Source organism: Trematomus bernacchii, unplaced genomic scaffold, assembly GCF_902827165.1.
Source record: "Trematomus bernacchii unplaced genomic scaffold, fTreBer1.1, whole genome shotgun sequence".
In the NCBI taxonomy this organism is placed as follows: domain Eukaryota; kingdom Metazoa; phylum Chordata; class Actinopteri; order Perciformes; family Nototheniidae; genus Trematomus; species Trematomus bernacchii.
In genome coordinates this window covers 18,976,435-19,002,795 of record NW_022988050.1, presented here as the reverse complement: position 1 = coordinate 19,002,795, position 26,361 = coordinate 18,976,435, and positions in this window count along the sequence as shown.

Genomic DNA, 26,361 nt, shown 5'->3' with positions numbered 1-26,361 from the left:
TAAATGACCGTACCTCTGGCTTGTATCCTGCTTTCAGAGCTGTAGTTGAATGGTAACTCTGTGCAGGAGCAGTTCATCCAGTAAATGTGGTTCAAATGTTACTTCATTGAGTAAATCAAATAGTTGAATTTGCGATGACAGTTCGTACAGAAAAAGAGAAATTACAGATTTGAACATGAGGCAACTGACCTCCTGTCTACAGACTCAGACTGTCCCGCCTGATCTAACCAAAGTAGCACCTTAATAATGTCTGGATTGATTTACAGCCGTCAGTCAGCTTTCTCTGCTATAAACATTATAAATGTGCTGCTCCTATGAGCAAATACACATGTTCTAGAAAAACAAAGGAAGTGGACCACAATGTGAACAAAAATAAAGGAAAATAAAGAGGTCATTTTCATTTATCGGCATAAGTATCCTACTTTGAAAATCATCAATAAATATTTTTAAAATAACTTCAAATGTATGTGTTTTCTTTGTAATTGTAAGACATATGGGCAGGCTGGACGTTTGCTGGGAGAATTTATTTTGTTACTGGACCTCTTACATTTTTTGACAAAGGGTCTCTGAATTGCTCAAATAAAGGCTAAATAAAAAAAAAAATCATTATTGTATAGTGGAAGAAATAACTTGATTTTCTTTGTGAAAAGGCAGAAACATGTGGTTGCCGTACACAGTACTGCACGGAGACTGAGATCAGGATCAATAGATAGTATAATAAAGTGTCTCTAGAAATAATATACAGACTAAAGTGTGTCATGTTGAAACTGTCTGTGTTCTGTTGTGTTGATGGCCCTCTTCAGTGTGTTGAACCTTGTTTCTGATCTCTACTTTGAACAGTGTGATTTTCTTCCAGGGAAAGACCTGTCACACAGCAGGAGTCTGAAGCAGAGGAGAAATGCCAAGAAAAACATTCAACACAAGCCGTTTAATCATCTTCTCATCTCTCCTCTCCGTCTTCCTCTCTCTGTAATCCTTCTTTTCCTCCTCTGTCTGAGCCCCTTGTTTCCTCCTCGTTGTCCCCTCTCCTCCCTCTCTTGTTCTCCCCTCTTTCTTCCTCCCCCCCCCCTCAGCGGGAGGAGACAGCAGTAATGACTATAATTAATAATGGAAATAAATGCAGCTTTTTAAAACTCACCGGGATTTCGCTCTTCTTGAGTCTTATTTCTCCCGTACAGCTGTGCCTCTGTGCGTGGACTGATTGGAGTGAACACACACACATTTACACACACATGCACACACACACTTCATTAGCATGCAACAGACAAACCCAAGGTACCTTCCTTTGTTTTATTTCATTTTATTTTATTTTAAAAGAGAGCATAAGATGATGTTTGTGGCAGTGTTTTTATATATAAAAAGGGAAAGTGGAAACGCTTAAATAAACAAGTTGTAAAATATGTATATCCATGGCGTTTCTATATTCAATATTTAAAATGGCATTGTGATGGAATTAAAGGATTATTGCTCATCTTCACCTGTGAGTTAATATGAGTGATGTTCATGCATACAGCCATCCTGTCAGGCCTGGAGGAACACACGCACATCCATAAAGAGTGTGTGTATAGTGTTGGTCAGTGCAACAGAGTTATTGTGAGGGGATCTGTGTGTGAGGCAGTACTGCAGCTTCACACTGCCATCTGTTGGCAGCTCACACACTCTGCTGCTCACACACACTGCAATCTGGAGGTGTGTGTGCATTTCAGAAGAGAACTCCAAGATCTAGCCTGTGATTTGAAAGGTCATTATATGCTGACTCATGATGTCAAACCTAAAAGATGTGAGAGCAAAACATGGATGATGACAGATAACAGATTACTTAAATAATGAAGGGGAAATGAAACAAGACCAAAACAACTGATACAACTGATAATAAAGAACCGATAACTGATCATAAGACCCAGCATCAAACATCACCAAGAAATTGACTGTATGAACGAATATGATTTGAAATAATGAAACAGAGAAAGTACAGTAAGTGTGTTCACTAAAGAGAAAGCAATGATTAGAAGTATGTTCAAATCAAGAATGTGTAAAGAGGAACAATTCCATTTCAGTGTTAAAATGCTCAAATGAGAATATATGAACACTATTAAGATACAATGATTGTAGGAAATCAATTCAATGTAACACTTTTTGTTTTTGTGAGTTAAATATCATTACTAACATCATGCCTGTAGTGGAGCTGCCTCACCACTAGGTGGTGGGACCAGTACAGGAATAGCAGGGATCCTGCTCCCTCTCCCTTAGAAAACTCAGCATTACCAACACATATCAAGCATGTGGTGATAGTGCTATGCTATGAGACAGAAACAACTTCAGTTATATTATTACAATGACTGTATTTCACATTTCAATCTCAATCCAGAAAAAAGCATGTGCACATCAGGCTTTGACCTTTCATCATTTTGTATATTCAGACTGCTGCTAACATTTACCCAGACTCAACTTCAAGACTTCTTAATTGTCACATCTTCCACAGACGACGATGACAATTTGCATTGGCTGTTTTCTCCTTTTCTTCCACTTTTCTTTTGTCTCATAAACATACTAACGTGATGTTACATGAGCCCAGGGCCGCCTTTAATTAGGAATTGTACTTTAACTTTAAATATCTTTATTTTATTTCATTGCTTTTTATTGCTTATTTTTTCTATACATTCTTATGTATATCTTTTAATTTACCTTTTGTATCAGTCTGGTTGATGATGGTGTGGTATGTTCTGCGGTTGGTGATATTCAATAAATGATAGCTCGTATATAATGTCTAAATGACTGTTTTGACCTGGTCACTTTTTTTGCTGATTACACATTTCACCTTTAAAGGTCTTTCAGGCAAAACTTTTTTTAAATATACATTTCCATTTTATCCCATCTCTCTGAGGTGTCCTTGTGTGAGGCACTGACCCCCCCCCACTGACCCCCCCCCCCCTGCTCGGGGCGCAGTGATATCAGCAGCCTCATCACCCTGATATCCCTCCACTAACACACGTCTATAGATGAGTGTGTGTTGGAGCCTATGGCTGTCCAAAACATATAAATACCACAAAATCGAAGTATGTCCTCTTCTTTCAGTGTTTGGGTCAAGTGTGTATTTATTAGCCTAGCTTGTAAATGTTAAACTAAGTCGTTCTGGATTTTGGATAACACAGGTATTGTAGTTTTTGTTGATTTACTCGAAATTCAACTGAAATAATAAACAACACAAATACTTCTACTCTGACCTCCAAACAAATGAAGTTGACTTTGTTTCAATGATGCCATAATGTTTCCACACTGTTGTAGAAGATGATCTATAATAAAAAAACAACTGAAAAAACTCACATCTTTTCCGCAGTGACCCACAACACACATGCATAACTAAATCAAGCTCATGAGGGATTGGGATGGAGGAAAGATTAGCAGAACTTCACAGAAAAAGAGAATAAGCTGCAAAGAAAACAAGAGGGGCAGACAGTGTGAGAACCCTGCCAAGATAAGCAGAGCGGATCAGAGCAGAGCCTCCCGTCCTCCAAGGAAAACCAACTTCAACAATTAACAATCAACTGAATTTGTGATGAGCAAGCACTTTCTGTAGCGGGACTGGGGGGGGGGGGGGGGGTGTGGGGAGGAACAGGGAGGAATACAGAGGTGATCTTCCTCATCCTCTGTTTGCCTCTGGCCTCAGGCCTCAGCTGAATCCTTTTATCATCCCCCGGCATTCAACCTGCTCACCTTCCACGGATAAACAATAACCGCTTATCCTCCGTGGAGGAACACCGCTCTCCCAGAGTTAACTCCCCATGTCTCTTCCACTTTTCTGAACTCTTCGAAATAACATACCGCAGGGGTTCTTTGTGGGGAATAACCAGATTTGGCCAGCAGAACTTCAGGGCGATGGAGTTCAAGTTTGTCTCTTAAGAAGTCGGATTGACTAACCCTAACCCTAACTCAAATGTTAAAAGTACTGATACGGGTCAACGCTCCAGCTCCAGATCAGTCTGGAGACTTTTTGCCTCCAGACTGATCTCTTATCTCCAAAGCAGCCACTCAGATAGACCTATTTGTTGTCTGCATTCCTGTATAGGAAGCTCTTCTCAGAGTCTAGACAACGTCTGCACTTTGCTTAGAAATCGGAATCATTTCATCTTGTCTTATAAAATACTTAACTTAGTCCCTGACAAAGACCAGGGGACAGTAGATATGCTTTGGTCACAGGAAATCTGCACAGAGGAATTTCTCTTGAGCATTTGCAAGTTGACGCATTTCAAATGATATTGACACAGCTAACCTGAGAATTTGAGATGAAGTTATTGCGTTTGCTGTGAAGACTCTTTTAAGTCAAAGTCAGCTTTATTGTCAAGAATTCTACATGTTGTACATCCAGAAATCTCGAAATATCGTTTCCCGCAGTCCTACAGTGTGACATGTATACATCAAACAAAAACAAAAAGGGCCTAGATAACCGGGGTATACAGTTTTAAATGTTAATAATATATTTAAGTGTTTAAGTGTTCAAAGTACAGTTTCAGTGCAGTAGCAGCGGAGATGAGCAGAAAGGTCAGTGACACAGGACTAGATGGTCCGTACCACTTGAATTAAGTGTGTTCTCTACTGCCCAGTCAGCGACAAAGGGCAAAGGTAATCCCTGAATCACAAAGATTACAGCGCCATCTTTGACATGCAAACTGTTTTCTCTGTGACATGTTCTGGTTTGAGTAGGTGCTTAAAGGGAGAGATGTAGATGAAAGTTTGTTTCATCACAGCTTATCATGTTACCCATCTACAGTATCTCTGTGAGACAAGTTTAAGGACTAATGAGTCATTTTGAGTCAATCTACACTCTTAGTTTACACATACTGTAGATGCGAAGCTTTGCGAAGTCAGATATGCACAACCTCAATTCATAGTAAACATTTTATTAAACTGATTTAAATAAGTTATGGACCTGATCTTGTTACTAATTCTAACTGTTATTATTTTCCTTTTAATGATCGCCATATTTATTAACCAGCTGATCAGTGTGTGTAGATTCAGTGTGTTATTCTACCTACAGTATTCCCAGACTTATTGTGGCCTTCCAGCCTCACAGTTGGGAGAACTGGTCCACTGAGAAGGCGGGGAAACCATAGCAGCTAAAAATAGAATGCCAGTGTATACGTTTATGTTTCCTGACAGAACAGATACAGGAAGCTTTTATTCTGCCATGTCCATCTGCTCTAGCCAAGGACCATGTCTTCCGGAGGCCGGAAACACACAGGAACTGATTCCTGGCTCTGTGTGTTTCCGGCCTCCGGAGAGGGAGAGAGTCGTTTTCCAAACTGTCCATTATCATCTAATCACAAGCTATTTCAGAGATGATCCATGGTTCAACTTTGACTTACAGTATTTAACAATTGTACTTGTTTTCCAAAAATCCTTATGCCTAAATGAAAAACTTAAACCCATGATGAGTGTTTTCAAATATGTCATATTTACTGTATCACAATCCAGTGTTAAAATCAGACACATGTATTGTATTACCGGAGAGTAAGTCTTTACTAATTCCCAGTAAAAGCTATGTTAATGATCCAGGTGGTTATGCATAATCAAAATGCAATAAGGGCTTTTAACAGTTTAACAATAAAAGCATGGGTAGATAATTCGGAGATTTTTGCATACTTTTAAATAATAAGTAAACAAAACATCAATTACGAATTTTCAGGTTCAATTTTCTTTGGCAAAAAAACAGATCATTTCAAAATCCAGGAACAAGTTCATCAAATGTCTGTTTTTCCAAGCACAAAACTATCCAAAAGTCTGTTTGTTTACATTTTGGCAAATCTGCAGTCATGGAGCTTTGAATATTAAATGGTCTGCATTTATATCGTTTTTATAGTTTTGAGTGCATCCCAATGTGAAGTATTAAAAAATGCAGTGTATTATGAGCACCAATGGTGCACATAACTGTCATAAAGTTCAGTGTGTAAGCAAGAAAACTCCTGCCGCGATTCATTCTTGAGAGTTCATTTTTTTGTGAGTGATAAAAGCCAACCAGTGGTAAGGATCTCAGCCTGTCGTCACTGACGTTGAATCAGAAAAACAGTGTGCGGCGTTTAAAGCGATCAAGTCATATTACAGGATAGAGGAAATACAGAAAAACTGCCGATGCAGGAAAGACGGGCCGGCAAAAATCAACTGACTGTGTGAACGTGAAAATTAATAGAATATCCCCTCCCATCTTCAGAGCAATCTGACTATTATAACATTAGCGTTAAGAAAGCTTACTTAAATATCTGCCACAACATAAGTAACCGGATCGAAGTAACATTACGTAGCCTACAGTCCGCGGCACTGTGAGTGCAGACGTCGATGTGTCCCATTATCATTCATATCATATCACATCATAATGTATCATATATTTCCTTATCTGAGTCAGCTTCTTGAGCCGTATCTGGCCGTGCAACACTCACAGTGTCACATACTGTATGCAGAAGTATTATTTTAAGCAACACATTAAGTTGACGAAACACTCGAGTCAAATGTAATTAAAGTCAGATCCACTCGTGTCTTAGACGGGGCAGTGATATCATAAACCTGTTAATGTACGCATTCAAACACTTTTTCTTTTACCAGCTGTATTCACCTTGCAGGTGCAGCTATGTGGCTTTTATCCTGGCGTTTGTTTTGGATTAGGTAAGCCGGGTAACTCAAACATATCCAGGTTATGTTTAACTGGATTCGTAGTACAGGCCTCCGATCTCCATTCAGAAAACCCACATTTTATACGTTGTTTGCCTACCGTCTTTGTTGTTTGTCAAAGAATGAATTCATTGTTTTTACTAACCGGTATCACCATTACAATAACATCATGGCAAAATATGTTAATATGTTGTTGGCATCTACATTGAGATAAGCCCCTCCTCCTAGTCAGCACGTCTAGTTTGAGTGCCGCTAGTAAACACAAATGATGCCGGGTAACACGATGCAAATAGTTTCTTGTTCTGGTATGAACGCAGCATAACACCATTACTTCTTGGTTTCAAACCTCCCCTCCCTCCTGATATAAATCACAGTGCTGAGCAAAGGGCCCTCTCTCCTGTCTGAGCAGGGAACTTTGTATCGCCCTCTTCAGCACAACCACAGCCCAACATCCTCACACACTGATGGCTGTCCGCTGTTTTCTATTTGATTTGTATTTGAAGAAATATTAGATTTTTTTCCAAGCCATGCTTAAATCCCCCCCCTGGGCCATGAGATAATGCAGGGGGGAAGCCACCGCGGCCGGGCAAATAACAGCTGAATCGCTAAAACACCTCCGCTGCCGGCTTTATTCATGAAGAGAGAGAGAGACAGGGGATGTGTCTTCAGGATTTTCGAAGGTCGCCACATGAAACAAAGAATGTCATTTAAATCCCCCAAGGTTTCTCTCAATGAATATCAATAGAGAGCATTACGTTATTTTCATTCAGCACTTTCGCAAAATAGGAAGGATGAAGAGAGAGGAGGAGATGGAACAAGGTCGATCAGCGAGTAGTCCCCACCCTCTGTGGTCCTATTGATGTGATCCTCATGCTGATGGGGGGGGGCAGCAGCTTGTTTTAACGGCTCGTGTTATTCTCACCCATGTGTCAGCTTAGCAGGTAGCGTGTAACCTGGGACCTCGGCGTATCAGAAGCATGTCACAGCTGGTATTAACAGTAGATAACACTTCCCTCTGACCCCAGCAGAGGATTAGATAAGACCCTAGCTCCACTCTCCACTCCATCCTTCTATCTTATCTTCCCATCAGAACCTGGGGAATCCTGTGAGGTAGACCCTTTCCTATTTTAACCCTCCTGTCGTGTTCGTTTCTCCCTCCTTACTTTGGTGTTCCTAGTCAAATTTGACTAATTATTTTTAACTGCTTTCACCACATTTTATTTAACACCCTTTTAAGCTGTGAACAGTGTCTCAGACTACTGGTTTACATGAACAACTGCAGTGAATATACAAATAATAGACACTGTAAATGTAATCCAAAATGAACAATGTTGATTTGGTTGTCTACTATCAGATGGATGAACATAATCTAGGGTTACCAATTCATTTCCTATGGCGGTCATTTCTGCCCGGGAACTCCATAGAGGATACAAAATTGACTTAACCACTCAAAATTCAATGAATTCAATTTTATATGTTCAAATGCCTACTGTGGAGGATATCAGAAGGCCTTGATGCAATCAAATGTAAAACACAATATTTATGATTGATGAAAGTAGTTAATCAGTCAGATTTGACCCCAACACGACAGGAGGTTTAAGAGTCCTACATACAGGAATTTCCTTTCTTTTACAATGTTAATATAAAGTAAGGTTACACTTAGGCCCTTAATGTTTGTATCTTATTGTGACTGTGTCCAAAAAGTGTTTTTGTCTGAGCTCCAGCATCTTTTTATACAGATTTCAATGGGGAGTGGGTCAAATGTTTTGGGTTTTTTTACAATAAAAAAGCCTGTGGTGATTGTTGTAATTTGATGGCCTTACCTGGATCATCGCTCTTGCTCTATTCCTGTCAGACTGAGTGGTGACAAGCGTTTTCATACAAAGTGTGAATCTTCAAGTTTGTGTTCATAGTGACAAACCAACGATAAACAAATAGCCCAAATAGATAGATAAAGGCGGATATATAAAGGAGGATATATAAAAGCGGTGATATGTTTTTTTTTTTAAAGCGCTGGAAGCATTTTCTTTTTGAATTACTGGGAGGAAGGCTCTGCCCAGCTCCCCATCAGCGCCAAAAGTTGCCATGCTTTCATAGGCCCTAAGTGTACGGAAAGAACAGAATGATATCCTGGGTCAAAGAGTTCAGTTGTCTGGTGCTTTTTGAGGTTGTAGCTATGCGGTGTTCAGTCATGATGCTGTTAAAAGTCTAGTTTCTCTGCTGTCTCTCAGTCACATAGAATCTGTGGGCGACTTTTGCTATTTTAGTTGGGATATAGATCAGATAGTGTGTTGATCAAAGGTGCCATTCCACAAGATCTGGCCTGGATTTCAGTCAAAAACAACACACGTATTCAACAGAAGGGGAAGAACTAACACCTGCCCATCCTATAGTGCCCTCAGTCCAACATGAGAGCAGGAAGAAGTAGAACAACTGCCACACGGTCTTGTCAATCATGTTAAAGGTTGTGAGCTTTGAGAAAAGTTGTTTATTGGATTAAGTCCAATGTGCCAGAAATGAGAGAACTGTTGTTTCATCCTCCCCACCACCAAGAGACTACCTTGCAGGGAGGAGAACGGGCAGTAAGTTTAATAATGTGTGGCAGCAACAATCCCAAAAATAGAGATCCTGGGTAGAAGTCAAGTAATAAATAACACTTGATAATGATAAGTTATTATTGTAGCTGCAACGATGAGGGTCCAAGCAGATTGACATATACTGTTAATATACTATATAACAGTAAGGGGATTGGATGTATCGTCAGCGTTTAGTCTTACACTAATTAGTTCTTATAAATGAGCAATATACTATTGCTGTTTCTTCTTAAAACCTTAACTATGGAATTTGAAGTGCTCAGAAAACCGGCAAACCACCTTGAGAAAAGCGAGCTAGCAGACTCAGAAACAAGCGGTTGCATAATGCTCAAATATGATTCTGATCTTACAAACCCATGCCCTTGAGCTCAAGCTTTGTGCTCTCCTTTGTAGACGAGTAGCCCTCAGAATTGTCTTATGCAATATAGAGGGGATATTGAATTTACTCAACCAAGCTCATGAACAGAACATTTGCACCATGTTAGTGATGCAGTGTTTATACAGGTGTGTTTTATGTCAATCTATTTAGCATGTCACATTAACTCAAGCTCAAACGACAATGCAGTTTGTATTTGTACTCCGAGGAAGGAAATGGAGGAATATATTTGCCTTGATGGTAAAATGTGCCTCGATAGAAAATAACCTCCATTAATCATTGAGTGTAACGATGGCAAAATTAAATATCCACATCACACAACACAAGTTAAGAAGAACCCCTTACAGTCTTTACAACTAATCAGTAAATGAGTGTGTTTGTGTGTATGTGTGTGTGTCCTGCTGCTGCAGTTTTGATTAAATTGAAAGGCGTGCTGGGATAAATGAAGTGAGGAGTTGGTGTGTACAGAGCTGACATATATTAATGACCCTGGAGAGGATGGAGAGACACTGGTAATAACCCGTTCAGCACTGCCTAACAGCGATGGGAGGAGAGGAACAATGGAGAGAGGAGTAGTGATTGAAGGGCTTCGGATGTTTGCCTCCAATGATTACAGCACGGGGGGGGGGGGGGGGGTGACTTTATGAGCTCACAGTGACTGACCGGTTGACTCTGGGAAATGTGTGAAGACTCCGACCACCTGGCAGCAAGGCAATGCACATAATACCTGTTTGTGCACATACGCTAAGATAGCTAATGCTGTTAAAAGTGTAGTTTATCAGCTGACATGGGTCTGTTTGCGTCTCAGATTTCTGTTCGTTGGCATCATGCTTACTAAACAGGTTGTTTATTAAAGAACTGAAGACCTGAAACATCTCTGCAAAAATGTTATATCGCTGTGTAAGTTCTGGTCAGAGGCTTCACACATTTCCCATCAGGAGCCAGCGGCTCAGTCACTGTGTATTTAATCTAATTAACAGCCTATAAGAACTTTTAAATGATTGACAAGCCCTCAGTGCTCTGCTTCTTCGTTCTCTTGACTTACTAGTGTTGGTTTTGACTCAAATCCTGGCCATATCTTTAGAAAAAATGCACTTTAAATCACCATACGTTCTGTTGCACTGCTGCACAACTTGATCCGTCATTGCTGTCTGATGTAAACCTCTATAGCAACACATTCCTGTTTATTTGTTCACATATACTAACCAACCCGGTATCAAGGCAAGACGTGAACATGTGACGATTTACCATGCTGGGAGACGTGAAGATGTCACGATTTCGTCCCTTCAAACGTGACAGTTACACGGTATTGTTAACATGGCCCAGCCAGTGGAGAAATACCCGGAAATGCCAAGCAAATGCTCTACCATGACGGTCGGTTGTTATTGTCAATATTAATATAATAATGATTTATTTTTTAATAGTCACACTCGATTTCGCCGATTTTCTTGTTGCCCCAGCTGGTCGACACCTCTTTTAGCAGAAACAAAGGCTACATTCATGTATTAAATCGATGTTAATCCATGTGTGTCGTTGTAAAATTAACGGACGTGACGTTGTGCGATTGCGTTGCCATGCAACAGCTTGCGTTCATGTTCATTTACAAACTCTTCAACTAGAACCGTAGTTATATTTAAAAACATTTTAGAAGGCCTCACGAAATACTTTAATGTAAATTTAAATTTAAATGTGAAGGAATGTGTGTATAACAAAATACATCCGTCATAAACAATACCGGAAACAGACGTAGGCAAGATCCTCAGCTTGGTGATTGGATGGTTTAGCCGCAATGCACGTTGGTGTTTGTGCGATGTGAAATCCGAAAACATTTAAACAAAATAAAATAATACTTTATTCCGAGTGTGCTTGAAAGTCATCACATAACGGCATTGTAATACACGGTTCGGCTGCATTAAATATGACATATCTGCCGTAGTTCTCTATTTATAGAGCCCTGATGACAAGACTTCTAGACAAACAGGAAGAACTGCCACCAAAACTGAAAACGTGACATGGATCATAAATATATCAGCAATTAAACAACATCTTACATTTCTTTTCACACAATACGTCTCCTTGCAGTATCAACATTAATTCGGCTGACTTTTATATTTGATCCAATTGGTAGATAGGCTGTATTTACACCATAACGGTGCACAGCTGATAGAAAAGGACACCTACTGGTTAAAGCACGTTATTGAATTTTATTATTTTTATTATTAGATATTAATAGGAGGATGTGCAAAACAGACAAACTAATAAGGCTTTATTTAAACATTAAAGAATACTTTAGGTTAAAGGTAGGGTAGGTAAGTTTGAGAAACCGGCTCGAGATACACTTTTTGTTATATTCCATGGAATGCTCTTAACATCCCGATAGCAATGAATATATTAAATGCTTTGACAAAACATCCATAAAAAAATGTCATCTGTGGAAGCCGTAGTACTGTGAAAAGCACGACCAATCATTTTAGCCGGCCCGGCTAAAATAACTGGATGGCCTACCTGCCTGTCAGCCTTCCATCTGTGCACAAACTTATCTCGTGCCCTCATTGGTCATGTGCACGTTCGTGTGTGTTGGAGGAGGGGCTCTGTAAGGAAGTGGCAGATTTTCTCCGGTTGTGTATTTTCAAATTCTAGCGATCTCGAGCCGGTTTCTCAAACTTACCTACCCTACCTTTAAGGTCTTCTTTTGAATAAGAAAAAAGCTTTGGGGGTATCTACAGATAAATATTAAGCCTGACAAAGTACTTAACGTCTAATATATTGCTTTCCTGCAATGTTAACTATGTTTAAGCACTTATTTTAACTGATATTATACATATGTATTATACTCTTATAAGATGTATGTAGATAGTATAAGAAATGTGCAGAATATGACAGTTTAATGGTGGAGGTACACACATATTGATAGATGTCTTGTAATGCACTGTTGAGGAACCTGCGACCCAAGTTTTTCATTCATTGCATAACTACACCGTAGTTGTGTATGATATGATATGTCAATAAACCTTAGAAAATCTTGAAATCTTGAAAGGGATGTGCAAAATAGTCATTATATACAGTCTAATAATAAAAATAATAAAATGCAATAACGTGCTTTAACCACTAGGTGTCCCTTTCTATCAGCTGTGCACCGTTATGGTGTAAATACAGCCTATCTACCAATTGGATCAAATATAAAAGTCAGCCGAATTAGTGTTGATACTGCAAGGAGACGTATTGCTTCTAAAATGTTTTTAAATATAACTAAAGTTCTAGTTGAAGAGTTTGTAAATTAATGATGAACATTAACATGAACGCAAGCTGTTGCCTGGCAACGCAATCGCACAACGTCACGTCCGTTAGTTTAACAACGACACACATGGATTAACATCGATTTAATACATTAATGTAGCCTTTGTTTCTGCTAAAAGAGGTGTCGACCAGCTGGGGCAACAAGAAAATCGGCGAAATCGAGTGTGACTATTAAAAAATAAATCATTATTATATTAATATTGACAATAACAACCGACCGTCGGGGTAGAGGATTTGCATTTCCGGGTATTTCTCCACTGGCTGGGCCATGTTAACAATACCGTGTAACTGTCAAGTTTGAAGGGACGAAATCGTGACATCTTCACGTCTTGCCGTGATACCGGGTTGATACTAACATACTAGCTACCAAGGATCTCAAATAACACACGTTATTTACACAACTATGAATAGTGAGGTGTGACCGTGATCGTGGTAGTGGACTATCATTTAATTTAATTGCAGTGAAATGTTAACATTGTACGTGCTATTTTTCATAAAAGTTTGGTAGCAGGGACAGTCTGTCAAACTTGAACTGATTTAAATGATCTCCATACTAAAATGTATATTGCTGCAAACATTTGTTAACGGGGTCATATTGTGCTCATCATATTTGTATTTATTTGTAATATGACATGTTTAAAAAGTGCTTCTTTTTTTTTTAGCCTTTGCTGACCATTTACATGAACAGGAAACTATATAACAACTACAGGAAAGGGAAAACCCCCAAAAGCATAATGGGGCTTCTTTAAAACCTAGACAAGGCTCCTGATTGAAGTTTGGTTTAGGGATAATCTGAGATTTCTAACTTGAAAGAAGAGGGTTTAACAAAATGCATGCATTGAGAAGCCTATCAACCTCCCTAACCTTCTCACTGTACTTTTCACTGTATGAACACAACACTACTGCTAAAGACTGCTGAACAGGGGCCAAGAACTCAGTTGGATTTCTGAACATTCCGTCTTAAAGAAGTCTGCTCCAGAGTGTTTAACGTCTGTGTTCTGACGGTACAAAACTCTGAATTCAACAGCTGACAAACACTGCCATTATGTTTCAAGTCAAAACTCTGCCAAGTAGTCCATAGAAAAGATGACATCATCATCCTGCTGCCTGCTGAGAGAAAGAGAAATAAGGAAAGAGAGACCAGGCCAAGTCAAGTCACAGGACCCCTTGGGATTGATTGCAACCTAAAAATCCAAAAGCTCCAGGTAGATGCCCCCCCACAAGTCTCTCAGCTGCAGAAGGGGGCATTCACTTTTTTTTTGTCTGTTTATTTCCATATTATATATATATATATATATACACAACAAATCCACTTTGTTCCGAATATAAACTCTTATTTTTACATATAGCAGAGGTGACAACAATGAAAACAAGAAAATAAGATAAAACTGAAGTACATAAAAGTAAAAAAGAAAATAAATACAAAAATCTCAGCAGTAATATTTAGAGTTATATATATATATATATATATATATACACTTCATATTCCGTCATGGGTCGAATGACGAGGGATGATTTCACAAACATTCATACATTCACACACTTACATACCCCTGTTCATATCCATACACACTTTCTTGTAAACATATTTACAAACATACGTACATGTGCAGCCTTATATTTCACAGGTAAGCATAACTGAAAACAATCAGAGTGCACCGGAGAAAAAGAAAACACACTCAGTGCTTTAGCCCTGATATTACAAATATGTAATAATAATAGGTGCATTCGCTTTAACTAGTAATATCATTTTTCTGATTTAATCTATCCTGAAGAAGTTACTGCTCATTCATCGCCTGCAATCGTTGGATTCCCCTATAGCAGGTGCATGGATATAACTGGTGAAAGATGTATGTGGGTCCGGAGGTGTGACACATGCCAGGTGGAGCTACAGATGGGGAGTTATGCAAAACTGAGCAGGTCACCATAACTATACATGCTTACAGGAAGCACACACACACACACACACACACACACACACACACACACACACACACACACACACACACACACACACACACACACACACACACACACACACACACACACACACACACACACACACACACACACACACACACACACACACACACACACACACACACACACCTCTCTCCTGAGCTTTAATCCATCCAGTGCCTTTCAGCTTTTGGGTGTTTAATGTAAACACCGTGATAACACAATCAGTGCTAGTCCCCTCCATCCTCCTCTCTATCTCCCTCCCTCCTCTCCTCCTCTGCTCCTGGGCCAGATAATGAAATACATAAATGCAACATGGGTTTTTTAAGACAGTGGGCTGTTTTCCTCCCCTCTCCCATTTTGCCTTTGATGTCAATGCGTGTTTCGCTCCAAAACAAAATGCACAACAGCCAATGAATAATGGAGCCAAGCGCGGCGTTGCCACCTTCTAATCTCAGCAGGCCTGCAGCCCAGCGCTTCAAAGCTCCACCAGCCCCTGAAGCCACGGCAACACCACAATTATCATGCACTATCACCACAGCAACAACAGCTTTATAATAGTGAAGCAACGCAAGTGCAACAACAGCATTGTGGTTCTACATTACAACAGAAGAGGTGTTCCAGAACAATGTGATGGTGCTACAACAATGCTAGTGACCATTTTGTGATGGAATGGCACACACGACACAATGGTATCAACAGAAGTATGATGCTTCATATTCCATAGCACATGAATGAAACATGCATAATGGAGATACTACAACGCTCAGCTATTGAGGACATTGTCATTATACTCTATAACTGTAGGAAAACCTAATAATATAATAATAATAAGTGTTGTAAATCCCCCTGCCTATTTTGATCGTGTGGGAGGCGGGGCTTAGCCTCCACCTACCAGGCCACACCTGATCCCACTCAAGGCCTAAAGTCAGCCCTGCTCAGTCTCTCTCTGTGTCTGTAGCAGCAAGCTGATTCCCATGTGCTCTTCACCGGTTGACTGTTGATGCATTCTATGAGTAAGTTGTGATTATGCTTTGTAGTTATTGATAGCTTGTTTAGGCTTACCCTGCAAAAGCAATATTTGATTTGTTTGTAACAAAGTGTTGTAGCTCTTCCTGATTTCCATTTGTGTTTATTTTCTAGCCTTACAATCATCATCATCATCATCATCATCATCACCTTTAACTGTAACAGTCAACTGCTGTGAAAGGAAATAAATGATTAAACCGCTCTCATCGTGGGTCCTCATACTTTGACTGGTATGCCAAGACAGAGGCACTTTAGGCAATTCTCCCTAAAATTACAGTGTAGTTTTTGCAAAAACAAACTTTATTTATTTTGCACCTTTCAAAACATAGTTTACAAAGTGCTCTAACTAACAAATCCACGGACAGCAAATTCATAAAAAAACCCTGAAACTCAACATGAGAATAGATAGTCAAAAACATAACAAATAATTAAACTGAAATACATAGAATGAGAATAAATGAAAAAAAGTAGGATCACATAAAAGCAATTCTATAAAAGTGAATTTTAAAAGAGCAGACAATTGTTGCAGCCCTGATCTCCTCAGGTTGGTCCAGAGTCCAGGGGCCTCATTTATAACGCCTTGCGTAGGATTGACGTGGGAAGGTTGCTTACGTAGGACAAAGCAAATAAATACGCACCAACACTTTCCAATTCATAAAAGACTGCGTACCAGCACAGGACTTGCGTACGGCACATCCTACGCCGGTTTCCCTTTTATAAATCACAATCAACTCGAAATGCGGCGCAGCTTTTGCGGGCTTCACGTAACGCCCATATTTGCCTATAAATAGTCAAAGAAACGCCCATTCAGTCATTCATGTTGACTGACTGCATGAAGAAGATCGCAGGAAATGACGACAGAACAGCTAAAAAAGACATCTCACAGATTTTGGTTATTTTGGGGAGGTGGAGATAAATCATAATGTTTGGTGGATGCAGTTTGAACCAGAGTAGCAGCATGGAGGTCGGATCGTCACCAAAGTAAATAAATAAGTGGTCCGAAAAAGGTTAATGACAAAAGAAATACACATAACCTTCCTTAGGCAGTGTGTTTGTCCCGGGGACAGGAGACACCCCCTTGATGAGAAACTCTAAGAAATGATCGGGGAATCCATCCGGAGCGGAGTCATGACGACTGGATCTGAATTATTTTGTTGTATTTGGTGGTTTGTGTTCCAGCTGTCGATCAGCAACTATATATCCATAATCCACCAGTTAAAGGAAATACAACGTGTTGTGTTATATTAGCTGTACAATTTACCACATATGGTGTTCTTAGTTTCCATACCTCCTGTGTTTTACGAGCGACTTATCAAGTCTTGGCAAACGGCATAAAACATGATTAAACGTGATAGTATATAAAACCATGCTTGTATCTCTACAACCTATAGAAAAGCAAAACGGCGTCAGTTTAAAGTAATTCTGTCCTTCTGTTTACCGCATCGTTTATGAGAATACATTTCTTAACAAGAGAACATAATCGAGGGGTGATCAATAACATTTCCGTATTTATTTATTTCTCCAAGTTATGTTTTTGTGTGCACTGAGGAGTCTCAAACAGGCGTTTGTTAAATCATTTTAAGATTGGCTTTCATCAATTTGTGAAAATTAATTCTTCATGTGATAAATGAGAGGTAACATTTTATTTATGGTATTATTTCCACATATTTCTCTCCATTATTTTCTTCTGCCAACGGTGTCGCAGTTTCTCGTCTCCCGTTTTTGTGCTGAGTGCGTATGCATGGGTCAGAGTTTGCGTGGAGGACCGCACATTTTCCCGTCAAGTTAGTTTTTTATAAATCGCCAACAGTGCGTAGAAACTGGCGTACGCCATCTTTTGTGCGTACGCACCGTTTATAAATGAGGCCCCAGGTCCTCTGAAGGTTCTGTCTCCTTTGTGTTTGGCCAGTGCAAGGCAGCCAGGATCGGTGTGGTCGTGGTCATGTTTCCTGGCCTGGGTTAAAATCCTTGCAGCAGAGTTTTGGATGAGCTGGAGGCGGGAGAGGGAATTCCTACTAATACCAGAGAGGAGTGAATTACAATAATATAATATACTGGTGATGAACGCATGGATGATAGTTAAACATACTAACACATAACTGAATGACAATACGCAAATAATGCACACAAGGTTGTGAAAGTGTTGTGTCCATCAGAGCTTTGAGATCAGCAGCTGCTTACTGGAAACAATGTCGGTGAAAAAGTATTTCATATCGATAGAAGATGAGAGTTTGTGGGTGACAAAACGGTGTGCAGCTGGGCTGAACTGGACAGTTTGTACAGCTGATATTGATGCATGCAACTTTGATACAAGTATATTCTGAATACATATTTTGTGGCACAAGGTTTTTAAGAAGAGTTTCAGAAGATTAGGAAAGGCTTTCTGGAATTTTCAGAAGAATTTGATGTGAAAGGCTGGACTTAGGGACAACGGAAATGTGCATGCTATATGGGCTAGAGCAGGGCTATTCAATTAGTTTGGAATGGGGGCCGGTTGATGAAAATCGTAATCGAGCAATCATATTAAGAGCTTCGGATACAGTAAATACTACAACAGCATAGTGGAGTGCATATATTGTGTTTAATTAAATCAAACAACATAGCCCCAAGGCCTTTATAGATCTAAATGGCAAGTTCAGAACTCAGTAGGCCTACATGTGAAGCTAATTTAACCATCAACATCATTTCATTTGATTTAATTTAGGTGAAATTATCTAATCATTCACGCAGAGATGCAATGCCAGGAGTTGTCACTACAGTAGCTAGTAGGTGGGTTCGAGACCCGAGCCCGCAGAAGTTTTCAGGCATTGTCTTCCCCTCTATCTCTCAATTTAACACCCTCTCTGGAATAAAGGCACTCTGGCCCAAAAAGAAATCTTAAAAAAGTAGATTACTTTTTAACATTATACTCAAAGGACCAGTAAATATCACCCCGGGGTCGGATTTGGCCCGCGGGCCGCCAATTGAATAGCCCTGGGCTAGAGTCTCTGTATGAGTCAGGCCATTTTGGCTTCATGCACCACTGAGAAACTTCACATTGTCTTGTTGTTCAGCTAAATACTCAAACCATAGAGCTCTTCCTGCTCTTGTGTGATCAACATGAAAATATGTATTTTCACTGAGGTAGTTTGTTTACAGACGTGTGTCCACCAGCAACATTGAAGTCCGTATTGTATTGATTACATGAAGAAATCAATATTGCCCTAGTTATCTTTTTTGGGAATGCATACTGTAGATGTTTGATCAACCCAAGACCCAAGAAGTGACTTAAACAAAGGGGTCATTGGTTGGTCCCTTGGTGGCAGGTTCCAAAATGAATGGTTTAATGTTTTCAAACACAAAAAATAGTATGTCAAAGAGGCTCCTGGCTGTGTAGTATACAGGTGGCATGCAGTGTATAACAATGATAACAAGGGGAGGGCAGCGCTGTTTCAAAGCAATCATCATGCTTATCATGGAATAAATGATAATCCCCTCATATTGAAACAAGCAAATGAGCAAGACGGCTGTGAGTAGGATCTTCCATTAGGCTAATCATTCACAGTGCCACTCTTCCAGACGTTATTCCATTACAGCACGCCGAGCGCACTGCGCAACGCCTTTGTTTGCATAAACACCGCAGAGGGATATCTGATTGACAGAGTTGAAACGATAAGAGGCAGCTTCATTTTAGCTCGGCTGTTTGTTCAGAGGGACGCTGTTAACTGACTCTGTTGTGTTTCTCTTTTCTCTGTGAGCCTTATCTTGTGCCTCGATTCTCCACCAACCTCTTTACTTCCTACTGTGTCTCTAACAACTATAACTGATGGACAGAATAATGAGAATATAACAAGTATATCATTATCAACAAACGTAGGATTTGTGGAGTCTATTTTTATATAACATTACAAGACTGATTCTTATTATTACATTATATGCTTATTGTGCTCATGAAATTGCTTTGACTATAAAATAAATAGACACAATCACTAATCCTAGGTTCTGATGGGTTAGATACCAACGAAGGGAATAGTCAGAAGAAAGTTTTCAGCTTGCAATAGAAAGTAGCAGAAGCCAGATGCAGGCACTGTAGAAACAATGAGTTATTGAGGCTATGGCCTTGGCCGCCTGGGTTAGCTCCGCGCCCACGCGTTGCTGGGAATCAATATAACCAAGATTCCACTTTTCTGTAGAAGCTTCATCAAAACAAATGACGTATGATGGTGCCAGAGTAGGGAGGGACTTCCACAGGCCGGCCGAATGCTGATTGGAGGATCGTGTTGCCAAGAGACTCTATCTGAGTCTGCGCACCAACCAAAGAAAACCAAGTCTAAACCGCGGTATCTCTTCAGCTAGTCTTGACCAATCAAAAATGTACGGGCAACGCCCTGTGTAATAAAATGTATTGTCGCACGAGGTTCGAGGCTCTTGACGGATTTGGTGGTTACAGATTACAGTTTTGCTGCCTGTGATTTCCAAGTAATATATATCTTTTGCTCTCTTTACAATAAATAGTTAAACTTAGAAGTTGTCTGTCTTTTCTGGAATTCTGAACCCAACAGTTTAAAGGAAACAAACTAATGAACATCGAAAGACATACGTTAGTATTAACCTGTTAAGCCCTGAGCCTGTTTTTCAGGTCTCAGGCTCGAAAATGACATTCCCAGAACAAATTACTATAACTTCACTTCTAAAAGGGGTAAATTAATAATCTTTTTTCTCAAAGCAATGATAAACCTGTGAGTTGGATGTAGAAAAGTCAGAATCAATATAGAATTTTTTTTATTTTAAAGTAAATTCAGATTGAACATAGTAAAAAAATATAAATGATAGTGTCCGTCCAAAAAAAAAACATTACTTATAGTGAAAACCACCCTTGAAGGATGGGATAGTAGACTAAAAGCTTTAGGAATCCAAACTATAACATATAATAAGTACCCTGTATCAAGATTGATGCAAAACAAGTGACATTTGACCTTTTTAGAGAGGTTTAGAAAAAAAAAAACACTTCTGGGGTCATTTGGGTGCATTTTCCATATCTCTGGCTCCCGTCGTTCGATTTTGATGATTGACACCTCTTTTTAACCGTTAGAGCCAATAGAATCGAGGGGAAGTTCCTAAAAATCCATCTAAACATTACCCATTGGTGAATGAGTGATGCGTAGCCAGAATGCCCCAAACCGGAAGCTGTCATGGTAGCTTTCATAGCAACTATATATGAAAACTCCGTTATTGACATAAATATGAAGATGGATTATCAGTAATCCTTTCAGACACATTGGATTAACCTATGGATTAACCTTCAGCAGCGTTTTTATCGTTTTAATGCCATTGAACACAACTTTTGATCAGAACAACAGCATGAGCTTTGTAAGATGTGTTCATGACCAGTTAACCCTCTCTCCACTATTGCGGTAAGCGTGTTGTCACTTCCGGTTGCTGTTGTCACCTCCGGGTATCCTGTGTGTCTGTTCTGCTGCTGATAGCTTATATGTGACCTGCTTTATCGAAATCAGTCGGAAGTTGCAACGGCTCATTTCAAAATAAACGTGGATTTGTGTAAAAAAATTGTTTTTCGGGTTTCGGGTGTTTTGTTTGATTTTAATCAAACAAAGTCTTGGCTTTCAGAATATGAAACTTTTATTTCCAAAATCACACGATAAATACATTTTTGAAGCTTTTAAAGGGAAGATGACAGCTCTCACTCGTCACTCTGCTGTTCCGCAGCGCTGCTTCCCCTCCCTCCGGCTGAAATTATGAATGTAAGGCGTATAGTAATCATAGATAACACGGCAGGGTCCGTTACAGTTTGTTTTCATCTGATTACAATTAAACAAAGTCTTGGCTTTCAGAATATTAAACTTGTTTCGGCAAATTCAGATAATAAATACAACTTTGAAGCTTGTAACGGCATTTTTACAAGCGGAGAATGGAGTAACTTGACGTCACAGCAGGCATAACAACAGCCGGTGTTTCTCGTGAGTGTTTTCCCCGGGAAACAAACACAATACACACAAACGCAAAATTACACAAACACACACACACGTATACACACACACACACACACACACTCGCGAGCTTCCCCCAGACCAGTAATCCAAACCAAAATATCTTCCCTCCGTAGTATTTTGATCATTTATTAGCCGCTAATAATCAATCAGATCGATGGATTCCAGAGAAGAGGAAACTTTGAAGGCCTTTTTCTCAAAATGATGACTCTGTGACAGGCATTATATAATGTGACATATTTCGCTTAATATTTGGAGTACAAAAACAATCCTGATATCATTAGAAAGCTAGGAATCTCCTCTTTCCAACAGTGTATACAACTCAAAATGTGTCTTCGGGTCAATGCGACTGATTTCGATGGAGCAGGTCACATATTATCTTAACTTAAATCGATCGTTTTACAATTCTTGATCACGGCAGCTACCTGACGTTGTAATCACACGTTACTACAGCTTAAGCACTCACAACTCTCCTATTAGCAACTGTAACTCCACAGTTGCTTACACTCCTTTCGGGTTTGCTAACGGTAGCTACTTTAGCTTGATAGCTAGCCATGGCTCTTTCCCCACCCTCGGGTGCTATTTCCTGCTCTACCTGTCTCATGTTTGGTTACTTCTCTACCTCTTCTCTACCTCCTTTTACTACTTTAAGACGCTGCAAATATAAGACCTCAAGTAACCGAAAAAGAGATTATGGGGCTATATAAATAATTTAATTAAAGTAAAATGAATACAAATATTGTCACATGGCAGCAGGGTTGAAAAAAAGCATTGTGTAAAAGTGAAAAAAGAACAAAGAAGCTTTGATATTCTGTTGAGTATAAATGCAAAGTCCCCCTACCTCCTGTGTGGATAGATGATGTGGGGACATTGGAAAGCAGGCATGAGAAGCAGGAAGTGGGGGAGAAAAAGTTGAGCTTTCTGTCACTAGCTTCAATTCTAAAAATAATCTGAAGTACAAACACAAATAACAGTGTACCAGTTTAAACCACCAGAGAAAATAACAGAAAAGACACTGAGACAGAATCACACAATGTTATTTTAAGAGAGAAACAAAATGATAACCAGAAAGAGCCGTTGTGAGGCCGACAGGTGTAACATTATCAGGGATATTTCAGCTTGATGTTAAACCCTTATAAAAGGTGTGATGTAGTGATTTTAACTGTACCTGAATAGAGAACCGCAGTGTCCTAAAACCCGGAAGTAAGTTAGCATTTTTACCACTGCCGGTTCCTTCGACAAAAAGCAATGGGATTTCTCCATAGGGTTTTGGAAAATAGCTGGAAATAAGGTCTGTGTTTGACACAAATTGAAGAGACAGATCACGTTTTGTTCTACGACATTAAATCCATCAGCAGTGATCCCACTGGTGATTTTTGAAGAGTTTACGTGTCTGAAAAACGATGGTTGTTAACATGTGGCTGAATAGGACTACAGAAGTTGTCGAGGCCGTTTTACGTCATTACACCGAACACGTAAACACTCCCGCTAAGTTTGTTTGCCCTGTTCTGCTTGAAAGCAAGTACCTGCGCTCTTGCAAACTGTTAAAACAAACGCCTCAACTTGTACAATATTGAATCTGGAAGTTGGCATGATGTTGAAGCAGCGACCCTGCTGTAGTTCGTTTATAGCATAACGTTAGCATTTTGCTTCTGGCGACTAGATTTATGATTAGAAAATTATAAAAGTAGGGTAGACATGTGGATATTATCCGGCTGAACAAAACGTGATCCGTCTCTTAAATGTGTCTCAACCACAGACCTTATTTCGAGTTATTTTTCAAAATCCTATGGAGAAATTGCATTGGTTTTTGACGAAGAAACCGGAAGTAGTTTACTTCCGGGTTTTAGGACGCGTCACTGTGGTTCTCTAAAGGTCAGTGATTTCTTTATTTACTTTTTTTAGGCCTTATTTTCACGGCTAAAACTCCTGATCTTGCTAAAACTTACCATCTTATATTTAGCCATAAATTCTAACTGAACTTTTTGAGAATTATGCAAGAGCTGCTTGTGTAACGGCCCGTCCACACGGCGGCGTGTGTTGCAGCTTCAACGCTTCTGCCCATTCACTTTGAATGGGGTGACATCACGCTTTGCCGAACTGCATTGTGGTTCCGTCGCTTCGCTTTGCTCGCGTTGCTCGCTTCAAAAGTTGAACAATGTTCAACTTTCTTATTAAGTCTAATTATCTTACTCTACTTCAAATCTTTTAATATGCCTAAATATCTTCAAAAGAGAAACATATTAAAGCCATCTGACCTTATTGCTTAAGTTTAAAATTAAGTTTGTTGCCATATTTTATATTTGTTAAGCACTCCTTCTTTATGCTGGTCAATGGAAAATAAAAGGGACTTGGATTGTCCTTACACGGGTTACAGTTTATTTTCAATTCAATTTAGTGTTGTCTGTTACTCAACTTTAATGTGACTGCTTTTACTGACATGTTTTCAGTAGAGATTTGAGACATTACAGAAACTCAACTCATCATAAAGGAGAGTGACAGACAAGGATTCCTCAGTGAAAGACAGAAATGATGATGAAGAAACAAAGTAATTCCTGGAGGTGTGTGATACACCAAGCTCCTGATGACTGAGTGAAAGCTGAATACTGACACATGACAGGAAGGAGGAAAAAGAGAAACAGGGAGGAGGTGTGCCCAGATGTCTCCTTTTAGCCTCCTCTAACCCCCATCGGGGATCCTCCTCTGAAATCTATCCCGCTCCTGTCACCACGCTGATGAGAGCATGATGGATTGGGTTTATGTTCTCTTGTCTCTGGCTCACTTTAATTGGCTCAGACACATTACCATTCAACAAGACAGCTTACTAGCAGTTCTCAAGTTTTCCTTTAGCACCCTCTCTTATTTGGTTCTACTCCATAAAGAGTTAGCACGCATTCACCAGATGGAAGGGACTTATTATTATGTCTTCTGCTAGCATAGTAAACGCTTCTTTCACATTTGCTACCTACAAGATCCATCCTGTTAGAAATATGTTTGCTGTTTTGTTTCATTTGACTTACAGATGGAATAACTCCAATGCATGTTTCAGATGAACAAAAATAAACATAAAAAATCAATTTTAATGACAAAAAGTAAAAAGGAACAAGACTATGTACGGATAAATGCAAGTCTAATGTCTACATGCTGACATGTACTGTAGGGGTGTTAATCTCTAGTTTCATCACGATACAATATTATATTGCATTTTTTGGATGGTAATACGATATCACAAAGTGAATCAGAAAACGTTGAAATCATATGAACGTATAACACATAGGAATTACAAAAAATATAAATGTATTTTACTACTATGCTCTTCGGACAATTGAATAAAAAATGTTCCCGTCTATATATATAATATTTAAATGAATAAAAATAAAAATTCCAACTTGTCTATAAAATGAGAAAAGCTGATCCAACTTAAGTGAGCCTTAGCCGAAGTTGTGGCTAACTTCGGGGCTAACCCCTGTTACCTTGATCGGCAGGTGGAAAGCAACACATGGAAACTTCAATTTGGGTTTTTAAGAATTAAAGCATTCACAAATAAACCAAATAAACTGTAGCTACACACACTGCACAGCTACGTGTAAGGCTAAAATGCTACGCTTGCTAACGCCACCTGCATCACTCTTTAATGGCGCTACCACTTTTTAATAACAGTGTATTCAAGATGATGATATCTGTCGATAATATTGGATTGTTAAACCCCTACTAATATGTTCATAGTGAAAATGTTAAAATGGTGATATTAAAGAGCAACTTGCAGGTTGTTTTGTTTTACTAAATTTATGCTTAACCTTGCCTGAAAATTACTATTAAAAAAGTTAATGCAGGATTTTATATGTTTTACATGTAAGGGCAGGAATTCAGAGGGGAAAGGAGCCGTTTTGAGCTCTGCAATTAAAAACTGTTTTTTTTTTTTAAACGTCAAACGCGTCATATTACGTCACATGGGGGAGCAACTTTCTCAGACTCATTCTCTGCCCAATCTGCGGTAGTAGTTGGTAGTTGGTTTGAGCGGTTGTGATTTAGTGAGCTGGTATGTTTTCGGTAATTTTACATTGCATTTCACAATTTTTAATCATGGTGAACTTGTGTTTGTGCAGGTTGCACAAACTCCATCCTGTCAGGACATCGAGTCCACAGTTTCCCTAACAGGAAAAGGACCGGAGCTAGCTTTCGTTCCTGGGTGCGTTGTGCAAGGTGCATCCACCTCCCTGCAGCACATACTCTCCACAGCTGAGGCCTGCAAACAAAAGGTTTATCAGGAAACCGTATTACATCTCTCTCCCCCCCCTTTGTTCCTCTCTCTCTCCCCCCCCCTTCGCTCCTCTCTCTCTCCCCTCCGGTACAGCACCGTAAGACGTAGTGTGGAGTTGCATTAGGTAACGCGAGATACGGCTGATACTTGCGCATTAGTTTCTGTTATGGATCAGTATCAACAGTCCTGCCAGTAACA